Below are 12394 nucleotides of genomic sequence, written 5' to 3' on the forward strand. Positions count from 1 at the left end.
TTCACTGAACGAGCCGTATAACATCAACTCTGCACTGGATATTAAAATCCAAAATATAGTGAAAACACTATTATATTAATAAGCACAGTAACAAGATCAGCAGATTAAGACATTAACTTGTAAGCACAAAACACAAGATACTTCTCTTTTGAATATAAATAAGACTTTATTTATATAAACCTAAGACATAAACTAATCTAACATGAACACAAGCATTCACACATTTATACGTTGCAGAAAGAGAGAAAGGATGAGTTTAGAGAATGAGAATGTGAAATCCCAAGTTTACAGCAATATGTGCTATCGCATAGACCTGAACAAACCATCAATCACTTAATTAACCCTCGCATTGAGTTTCTCAATGAGGCTAAAATTTATATTAAATGCACCACTTCAGTTAGGATCTGGAGTTGTTTTACTTGCGTTGCCTTGTGTTACAGGGATTCCTTTCTGTCGTTGCAGGAAAGGGGTTTCCCCGAGTTGGTGATTGGCTGGAAGTTCAGTAGTCTTTGAAGTGATGTCTTGGGAAGCCAATGGTTGGGCGTTGGCTGAGGATGGTCTTGGAGTCAGTTGCTGGTTGAAGTTTGAAGCGGGTGCAGTCGGAGCTGGACTTTGCGGCAAACTTAACTTTTGAACACGAGACTCAACGGAAAGAAAAGAAACTAAAGTAAAAGAATAAAATGAGTAACGAGACTAGGTGGTTTTTCTTCTCATCGTGGTGTTAGGTAGCAACTGGCCTGTAGGCCAGAGCACGCTCAAAGAGCGCTAAAACAGCGTCAAAACGCGTGGCGAGAAGAAGAAGGACAAGAGAAGGATTTGATGCTGTCCTGAGGTTTTAAACTCGGCTTTTTGGACATCCCATTTGGTGTCTTGACCAATTAGATAGGCTATTATCTTAGCTAGGGTTGTTCCTTCCATCATAAATCAGTTTGTTATCTGGTCACATGGTCTGAATTTTACACACTCTTGCAAAGTATAATTTCGGATGTGATATGTATCAGAATATGATACATTTGACAAAGAATCAGTTGGAAGAAACGTTTCAAGCTAGAATTGTCAAGCTCATACATACCAAACATGAATAAACCTTAAAGTCATTCAATAGTTATTAAAAAGACATACATAATATGTGCTTAAAACATGATAATCTAATGTGTGGGTTACATACATAATATAGTGTTATGCCTAGAAATGCCCTTTTAGGATGATTTTACGTGCATATGAAAAAGAAAGTCTCTGTATAGTTCTGTGGAGACCAAAAGACATGTTCTTTGGACAGAGGAATTTCAGTCTGGTTCTTTGTCTTCTATGTGTGGGGGAAAAGTCAATCTAAGGAAGCTCGTGATTTCTCTTGTGGAACACATGTGATGGCCATCTCTTTGACCATTAATCTTGATTATTTACCCCAAATTTGACGATCTCCTTCCTTCGTTGGACTTATCAATATAAGTGTTCTTTTGTCTTAATGTTGCAAGCTGTTCTGTGAAAGAGGCTTGTTGGTAAGGCTTGCTCCAGGAGTCAGAGATATGAATCTTTACGACGTTGTCCTGTTCTCCTGGAATTTCAGCTCCTCATGTTTCGATGTTCTGATCGAATCTTAGTTTTGTCTGACTCGTTCTGATGCTACACCTGTCTATATAAGACCTTACAGCTCACAGTGCATGTCAGAGCAAATGAGAATCATGAGGTCAAAGGAACTGCCTGAAGAGCTCAGAGACAGAATTGTGGCAAGGCACAGATCTGGCCAAGTTTACAAAAAAAATTCTGCTGCGCTTAAGGTTCCTAAGAGCACAGTGACCTCCATAATCCTTAAATGGAAGACGTTTGGGATGACCAGAACCCTTCCTAGAGCTGGCCGTCCGGCCAAACTGAGCTATCGGGGGAGAAGAGCCTTGGTGAGAGAGGTAAAGAAGAACCCAAAGATCACTGTGGCTGATCTCCAGAGATGCAGTCAGGAGATGGGAGAAAGTTGTAGAAAGTCAACCATCACTGCAGCCCTCCACCAGTCGGGGCTTTATGGCAGAGTGGCCCGACGGAAGCTTCTACTCAGTGCAAGACACATGAAAGCCCGCATGGAGTTTGCTAAAAAACACCTGAATAAGATTCTCTGGTCTGATGAGACCAAGACAGAACTTTTTGGCCTTAACCCTCTGGGGTCGACAAACGCGTATACGCGTTTTGAGGCAGATTTTCCTGATAAGGCCGAAATGAGCTTGAATTACTCTGCCATTTTTGATCGTACAGATAAGAGCAATACACCATTCGAATCTGTAAGGGGTCTACTTTTATTTGTATACACTCATAATAACAACTAAACTTTGTGCTTTTGAAGAATAAAGAAAACAAACAGGGTGCGCTCTCCGTCTTCTCTGTCTCCGCGAACTGCTTTTTGAAACACGTCACTAAAATGAACTGTAACTCAGCAAATACTTCACACAGAAACATGAGCAATATATCTATAGAAAGCTTGACATGTCTACTGTTAAATGAAGTAAGTCTTACCGAAAACAAATATTCTGTGATAAAGTAATCCGTATGAAACCAAGGACATGTCCAGTTTTTCCGTCTGGTCTCATTATCTCTAATTAGGTCACGCCCACGCGCTGCTCGCGCTATTGTTATTACAAACCTCCACGCGAGCCACGCGGCATGTAAACGCCCACACCACCGTAAACAAAGCAGCAACGCGTTCATCTTAGATACTTTTCAGTTTTGGAAGAACACGCTGAGAGGAAAAAGAGTTATATTTACCTCAGAAACGCGCTGAGAGGAAAAAGCCTTGTATTTACCGCCAGAAGACACGCTGAGAGGAAAAAGCTTTGTTTACTTCACAAACAGAGCGCGAGCGCAGCTGGAGCCGGTGTAGCAGTCAATTATGTTCCCCTGGGAATGTCTGTTCCCCTTTACGCAATCAAACTACATGTCTTGCGTAGTTGCCGAGTTACCATACGTACTATCAGAACGAACGTACTCATGAAGCACAGCTGGATGTATGGGAAGCAAAGTAGTTCAAAAAGTATCGTCTTTTCTCCGAAACTTGGAAATGGATTTAAGAAGCAAGTTTTTTCCCCAACTTACAACCGATTTAAGCGTAATGTTTGAGGCTTTGGTTATTATGCAGAAGTCTCTAGCACAAGCCTATTTGAAACACAACGTCTGTCTGTTTTTAAATGTCACTTAATTTTGAGTGAAATAAACAGACACATTTTGCAGAAGGTGTAACAATTTACAAAAGAAGAAAAAGACTACAAAAACAATGGCTTTAAAATTCAGTTTGATTTACTGCAAGAAAAGCATTTGTATTCTTTTTCTGTGGATGGATTATTAACACAACCCATATGGAACCATCGCCCACAGTCATCACAGGAAATCTGTAAAAATAATTTATATATATATATATGTTTCTGCTTCCCCACAGAAGTGACACAGGTCACTTAGGTCATCTATGAGGAACAGTACAATGGAGAGGGTGATATTTTTTTTAGATCAAATTTTCAAAACACTAATGAAAGGCATGTCAATAACATTAATGGTTAAAAATAAAAATACCAGATTGGTCAAGCAGTGTTGATGCAATCTCCAGTCTGAGTTGCGCTACGTCTTGTGGTGCATTGGAGAAGTCAATGTTGGTATTTTGCAGAATATGTTCTGCAAACTGAAAAAAAGTTTAATGAAAAAAAAAAAATTAAAAACATCCTCCTATTTCAGTGAACATTTCATATGTGCCATGTCACACACCTTCAAAGCAAACACACCACATGATGTAGCATCCATCTGACGTGGATGAGACGGACTTTCACACACCCAGTGTGAAACTGGAATTCCCTTTATTCTCATCATTGCTCTACAAACAGATTTTTCCCTTCTTTCAATCATACACAACTTCTCAAAAACACTACATCGGATTGGCAAATTAAATACCTTGTTGTTTCCAAACACCTTTTCTTCTTGACGTCAGACTCTCCAAGTGGGTCAAGCAGAATGTTTTTGGATGGGTATAAAGCCTAGGTAATATGCAATATTCCCAGACATCACAATAAGGGAATATTAGTGCAAAAAAAAACATTTTAAGGGGATAAGGGACAGCTCAAAGGAAACTATTCTCACAAACACTTACAACTAAAAACCAATGGTGACACTCATTTACAATGCCCACTATGACCTCATAGTTTGCTGGATCCACCTGAAAATAAAAAGAAATCAAATGCATTATCTACACATTGCTAAACAAAGCATCCAAGACATTTTGTACAGACAACACAAATTTTACACATGGCCCCGATATTTTCCATTCCACATGGCTGTCATAGCAAATGTGTCCATATGGAATGCTTTCTCTGGTGAGGTCAAGTTGTGCTGTTTCACTTTCAGTCTCAGATATGCATTTATTACCTTGGCAAACATTGGAAAATGAAACATTAATTCAAATTATTAATACATTACATGAAAGCCTTCTCTGACACAAAAAAAAAAACACATCAATAAAACATATACCTCACTCTCCAACTCCTTCCCAGGGCCGATCTGTAAAATATCTTGGTAAAATAACTTATAGGGTCCCACTTTGGACAGCAGTACATGACTGTCATTTCCAGCCCAGGCACTTTTGATACCTACAGAAAAACAAAGCACACACCACCTGACAAATATTATAATTCAGACAAACATTGATCGATTACAACATGTGATTTTTCATCAGCACTTACAGCAATGTACTGCATCCTTGGTGTCAGCTGGTATAACTGTTGCCACTGTAGTAGTGTGGGACACAGGAGAGGAAAGTGGCATTGATAAATCCAGTGGACACAGGGAAGAGGATGATTTGGGGGAGACACGGGGAGGAAGCCTTGGTGCCGTTGGTGAGGATGGAGGTGATGGTGGGGGCTGCTTTTCTTTAGTGATGGTGAGGTTTACAGGTGTAGGTGAAGGGTGTTGTCCAGTTTCTTGATGTGGTCTTTTAAGTTGGGGTTCATGTAGAATAAGTCTGTGGGGTAACCAGGGTGTGTTTTCTTTAAAGGATTTAAGGTGGTCTGTACTGATTTTGGGGTATATGTAACCCTTCTCATCCCTCAGATCTGCACTCTTCTTTCAGATGTGTAATTTCATATGGTCCCAACCAGCTGCGCTCAAGCTTGCCCCCCTTCCTCTGCTGGGTCCTTATGTTTTTCTGTAGGACCTTTTGGCCTACAGAGAACGGTGCCGGATTTGCCACCCTCTGTCTCCGCTCCTGTTTTTTTTTTTTCACGTTCTCTTTTACTATGTGGTCCATTTTCTCCTTGAGAGAAATGGCCCCTGACACAGTGTCCTCTGCTATCACGGACTCCACTGTGCTGTTGACCTTTTGGAAAATATAGAACATTGAAATTATGTAATCAATTTGTAATTGAAACATTAATTTTTCTTGAAGAATGTACATTTCATACCTCAAACGTCTCAGGCATCTCACAAGGATATCGTGCCTCCATGCCAAACATTAAGAAAAATGGGGAGAACCTAGTTGTCAGCTGAGTCTTGGTTCTTAGACCAAACATTACTGCATCTAGGTACTCATCCCATTTTTCAGGTTGTGCATCCACGAGTTTACACAAGGCTCTAGAGTCAGAACCAAGAGGAGTGGAAAGTTATGAGTATAACCAATTGGAAAGCCAACCAATATTACCTTGAATATAGTATTCCCACAAAGCCATCTGTTAATAAAGGTTCACCTCTGAATGGTTCCATTTAGTTTTTCCACGAGCCCGTTAGTTTGTGGATGATATGGGGCACAGAGGCTTCTTTCCACACTGAGGAAGGCACAGAGTTCTCTATTGATCTGTTTGAAAAACATGCATAAGGTTTGTAGGATTCTGATTTGCACAAAACATTTAAGGTTCAATGCATATTTTATGTACACAATTTCCATGCATACAAAATTTGGTTCATTCAGCAAGCTACAAACCTGGTTCACAAACTCAGTGCCTTGGTCAGTGAGTATACTCTTTGGTGCCCCAAACCTGTAAAAAAAATTGATGATGCAGCGAGAGACAACTGCAGCAGATTTATTGGGAATCGCATAGGCCTCTGTCCATTTTGTGTAATAGTCAACCAGGACACAAATGTACTCGTTGCCTTTGCTGGTCCTGGTGACTTTACCCACTAGGTCCATACCTAGCAGTTCCAGTGGCTTGTCCACCTTAAAGTTAAGAGCACAACAAATACATTTAAATTCTGTGGCCATATTCTGTGACACATTCTCTTTGAATGCCGGTGAACAAGCTTACATACACATATTGGGATGTACTTGGGCTCCTGTTTGATGGACGGCCTACTAAACTGGCACTGGGCACACTGCAAAACCTGATATTCAGAAAGAAGCACATGAGAAATGCAATCGAAAACATAATCCATTTGTATCCCATGGAAAAGTTGAAAGGAATCATTTTATATTTACCCATTTATCAATGTCCACCCCCATTCCAGGCCAGTAAAATCGGGCTGAAATGGCAAGCTTTGTCCTTTCTGTTCCGCAGTGTGCTCCATTGATGCTGGCATGGAATTCTAAAAAGATTTGGTTGGCCTCTTTTTGCCCAACAACCACTTTTCTTCTCAACTCCTCATTGTTTTTTAAGGAAATGTGGTAAAGTTGGCCATCTATTAAAACAGCATTATTGTTAGCAACAACTATCAAAGATGTTCTGAAGGCCCAATGCAAGAATTTAAAATGATATTAAAGAACAGGTCATTTTTACCATTGTAATTTTTGTAAAGTCAATTTAGTATAGTTTATTGACAAATATTAACTTTGTATCAAGTCTTGGTATAGATCTATATCTCACTGTCAGCATATGGATATCACTTAGAGTAGTTTGCTTACCATCAACTTGGAAGTTGGAAGAACGTCTGCGAATGACATATTTTTGCTCTTTTTTAATGTCAAACGGGTAAATTCCTTGAGTTTTATAACTGAAAATTTCCTCATACATTTTTGGATCCATTGTTTGGATTGTATGAAAATGCCAGCAGGAATAGAAATTCAAGTGACAATGTGGCATGGTCATATCCCCAATTTATAGCTCTTGATTAACTTCTTTAATTGATTTAATTAGTGTCATTACCACTAGCGTAGGCAGAAATGTTTAAGTGGGTGGGCCAGGTGTGTATATGAAAACTGCATGTCAAATTGGCAACAAAAAATACAGCACCGTTTTCGTTTCGTTTTTTATGAAGCTAATTTATAAAAACGTTTGGAGCACTTTTTGTTCGTTAAATGTAAGTTTTTTTTTTTTTTTTTTTAAGTAACGGCCAGCGGCAGACAGTGATCAATTTAGCCTTCTCAAATCATCACGACTTGCTTAAAATACAATCTATAGATATAAACAGTTCAATCATATCACAATGTTTAAATGTTTGAACTATATAAATGTGCGCTAGGTGCATATCTCATTGTTTGTGTGAAGAGTGGAAGCTGAAGCGCGCTCTGCAGGACATGGAGTCGCCAGAGCGGTCACTTGCATTTTGTTTTTGATAGTGGAAACAACTTAAATATGCCGTAATTTTTGCTTATAAAAGGTAAGAGTAATACATCATTCGGAACTGTAAAGGGTCTACTGTTATTTGTGTGCATTCACAATGTCAACAAAACGTTGTGCTTTTATTAAAATAAATAGGAAAACAGATGCGCTTGCCGTCTGGTCTCTAATAGGAGCGCCCCACAATAATGAACCGAAACTCAACGAATTGAGTCACAAATATGATATATTTCATTATGTAATCCGTAAAGATGCATTTCTCTCTAAAGGCACGTCCAATGAGGAGATGGGAAGTCATTTTTCATCACCGTCTAAAATATAAAAATAAGAAAAACCCTAAAACAGGCCCGATTATATATTTTTTCTGATATTTATGTTGCTCTGCTCTGAATTCCTTAGAATTTCCTTAAAATTTAAACTATTTTCTGCAACGCAATTTTGTCTGATGTGATAATTATTTATTAGCCTATTTTTAATCCATGCAGCAAAACAGCTTTAAAAATTACTTTATTGCATTCTAGATGATTTTAAAGAACTTTTCACTTTTATGGGTAGCTTGAATGTAAAACATTGTCATGAATTCGTTGTATTCCCATTTGTAAAATAGGCTACAAATTAATTGTTGTAGTCTAACCCGATCTCATGAAAGAGTAGCACGATTTTCTTTTTCTATTTGACGCAATGTTTATAAGCAGAAATTGACTTTGGCATGCAAAAGACTGATATATTCATTATTAATGGAATGGCTGGTTCAGTCGACAGAAATACGGGACAAACGGGCCTATAATTTACTGCTGAAATGTTTGCGGGGAAAATCTCAGGACAGTCTGTGCGCTCATGGTACGCACAGTGCGTCCAGCCGTACACCTGCAGGCGCCACTGGGTGGGACTAACAGAAACGGACGAATCATCATTTTGACAAGCATATGATGATATGCACCTATAGCAAGAGGGAAAACGACCTGTAATTGACCATGAAAACAAGCGTTTAATATTGTTAATGAATAAAGTTACAGTGAAATAGGACGTTTATTAGTATTGTTTAAAAAAGTACATTCATTTGGAAAATTACAAAGTTCTCATTGGGTGGGCCACAGATGAAAGTGGGTGGGCCTGGGCTACGCGACTGGTCATTACTCCTTTCAAAAGTAATATTGTTACTTTACTTATTACTTTCTGGCAACAGTAATTAGTTACACTACTAGTTACTGCAAAAAGTAATATTATTACAGTATCTAAATTACTAGTAACTAGTTACTGCCCAACACTGTGTATTATATATAGATATGATGCATCAAGTTTAGATGTCTGCACCGACAGTTTAGGCTAAATTGTACATGCAAAATTCAACTGCATAAACTCAGACATTAGACAAAAACAAAGGAACAATTGTAAGAATAATAAAAACCACAGAACATTAACGGGATCGTGAGAATAATTTTATTACGCTGCATTGTAGCAAGACATTTGAAAGTTGTGCCAACACTTTTGTCCCCTTTCGCTTTCCGTACATCCAGTTGTGTTTTTGTTGCAGTGTTGCCAAATCCACAGTCTTTTTGCCGCGGAATTGGGCTACTTAGGGCCAATGTTTGATGAACAATTTGGTCGGGTTTGTTATGCAGACCTGGCAACCCGCTAAGCAGACATGCTTCTTCAAGGGGGAGGAGATACTTTATACCGAGTAAGTAATGTTTCTTATTGGCATTCGATAATGTGTTGTTGTGACAAAGTTTAACGCGTTTACTAGGTGAACTTTTCCCAAACTATAACTCCAGAATAAAATGTGTGAAATCGAGTGCAACATTTTGAAATATGATAGGCAACCTTTCATTGCATTTAAATGTTGCACGACGTGAGGATAGTTATATGTTCTATAAATGATATAAAAGTAATGTCTAAGAAAGTTTAGACCAATCTTTACTGTGAAGTAGCCTACTCTGTTTGCAAATACCTGCTCAAACATGTTTATAATGAGTTTAACAATAATAATCTAGTTTTTCAGTTATAAAATGTTGTTTTTGTATTGTATGATATACATGTGTGCATCTATGTTATAAAATCACGTGGGCAATATTGGTGATTGCTAATGTAATAATATAGTTGCTCCTGATAAGACTATCAACATGCTCACTAATTTATTTATTAATTTTAGTGGGGGGGGGGGGTATTTATTTTGAATGGTAACAATATGTAGGCCTATATATTATAATAAATATAACATACTATTTTTGCTGTACTTTGGATCAAATAAATGATGAAATTTTTTTACAAATCTTACTGTTTAAATATTTTGACTGGTAGTGTATGTATTGTCACCATGTTTGCTTTGTCTTTGTCCGTTCATTGTGTTGCTCATGTCTGTTTTGTGTTTTCTCATGCAGTTTCTGCTGTCTCCCGTTTTCCTGGGTTCCAGTTTCCTGCCACTGTTTTGGATATTTTGGATATTGCACCCACGATGTCTTGACTCTTCTGTTGTTTATTTGTTTGTTTGTTCCTAATAAACTGTTTAACTGCACTCGCAAGTGAATCTCAAGTTATTTTATGTGATAGTTATATGTATACACATTTCTTCTTGTAACTCTTCTCTCTCGGTCACACACCTGACTGAATGGCTCATTATGGAGCTCATTATAAGGGCCTTTGTCTTCTCAGGTGTGAGTCACGTCCTCTCGCATAGAGCCTTTCCACTCAAAAAGTGACTTAGAAAATTTAAATCAATATATTGTTTTCTCTGAATGAGTGAGTTAGATTATTTTCAGATCATTTTGAAGCAAATATTCTAGGCTACAAGATCCAGTTCTCAAAAGTCTTGTGAACAAATGTTCTGTATGTGTTTTATGGCCTTATTTCAGTTACTTTAAAATTTTAGTTTTTTTCAAACCACGCATAAACGTTGTTTTCTCAAAAACACAATCATGTACGTACAAGCTGCTCACATATTATTGTAGCCCAGTTTGTGCTGAATATAGTGTTTTTAGACTTTAGCCATTAAAATGTTTATAAGCAACTGAAAAAAAGCACAAATGTCAGGGCATGTCAAAACTTCTCTGGGGCCCCAAAACACCCTCAGACCCCAGAGGGTTAATTCTAAGCGGTATGTGTGGAGAAAACCAGGCACTGCTCATCACCTATCCTCCAGTCCCAACAGTGAAGCATGGTGGTGGCAGCATCATGCTGTGGGGGTGTTTTTCAGCTGCAGGGACAGGACGACTGGTTGCAATCGAGGGAAAGATGAATGCGGCCAAGTACAGGGATATCCTGGACGAAAACCTTCTCCAGAGTGCTCTGGACCTCAGACTGGGCCGAAGGTTTACCTTCCAACAAGACAATGACCCTAAGCACACAGCTAAAATAACGAAGGAGTGGCTTCACAACAACTCCGTGACTGTTCTTGAATGGCCCAGCCAGAGCCCTGACTTAAACCCAATTGAGCATCTCTGGAGAGACCTAAAAATGTCTGTCCACCAACGTTTACCATCCAACCTGACAGAACTGGAGAGGATCTGCAAGGAGGAATGGCAGAGGATCCCCAAATCCAGGTGTGAAAAACTTTCCCAAAAAGACTCATGGCTGTATTAGACCGGTTGCCCATGGAAGCTAAGCAGGGCTGAGCCTGGTCAGTACCTGGATGGGAGACCTCCTGGGAAAACTAGGTAGCTGTTGGTAGAGGTGTTAGTGAGGCCAGCAGGGGGTGCTCACCCTGTGGTCTGTGTGGGTCCTAACACCCCAGTATAGTGATGGGGACACTATACTGTAAAAAGAGCACCGTCTTTCGGATGAGACGTTAAACCGAGGTCCTGACTCTCTGTGGTCACTAAAAATCCCATGACACTCATCGTAAAGAGTAGGGGTGTAACCCCGGTGTCCTGGCCAAATTCCCGCCACTGGCCCTTGTCAATCACGGCCTCCTAATAATCCCCATCCACTTGATTGGCTCTACGACACTCTCTCCTCTCCACCTGTAGCTGGTGTGTGGTGAGCGTGGGCTATAATAAACAGTGTGTGGTGGCGCCGTTGTCCTGTGGCTGCTGTCGCATCATCCAAGTGGATGCTGCACACTGGTGGTGGTTGAGGAGAGACCCCCCCCACTTGATTGTAAAGCGCTTTGGGTGTACAGCAATACACAATAAAAGCGCTATATAAATGCTTCCTTCCTTCCTTCCATTAGATCAAAAGGGTGCTTCTACTAAATACTGAGCAAAGGGTCTGAATACTTAGGACCATATGATATTAGTTTTTCTTTTTTAATAAATCTGCAAAAATGTCACCAATTCTGTGTTTTTCTGTCAATATGGGGTGCTGTGTGTACATTAATGAGGAAAAAAAAAAGAACTTAAATGATTTTAGCAAATGAGTTAGAGTTTTAACTTTTAGTTTTAGTTACTTTTTCTTATTTGTAAGTCGCTTTGGATAAAAGCGTCTCCTAAATGACTAAAACTAAAGTAAAGTATATAAATGACCAAATTCACTTAATAATCCATCACAAGGAGTATATTTACATTTAGTCATTTAGCAGATGCTTTTATCCAAAGCGACTTCCAAATGAGGACAATAGAAGAAATCAAAACCAACAAAAGAGCAACAACATGCAAGTGCTATAAGTCTCAGTTAGCTTAACGCAGTACACGTAGCAATTTTTTTTTCTCTTCTAGGCCTCCGCTGTATGTGCGGCACAGCTAAATATGATTGATATTCAAACTATATTCATTAAGAGTGAATGGATTTTTTTTAAACTAAACATCCGCCACGTTTGTAGTTTTTCCTAACGCGTTTTATACGTGTTTGTAGTTCTGGACCGAATCCTTCGCCAAACTGGGGCCAGGTATTTTGAGGTTGCTTGCAGTTGCACATGCTTTTGTTCTGGCCATAATCTCTTCCACAAAGTT

This window comes from Onychostoma macrolepis, chromosome 04, assembly GCF_012432095.1.
Source record: "Onychostoma macrolepis isolate SWU-2019 chromosome 04, ASM1243209v1, whole genome shotgun sequence".
Lineage (NCBI taxonomy): Eukaryota > Metazoa > Chordata > Actinopteri > Cypriniformes > Cyprinidae > Onychostoma > Onychostoma macrolepis.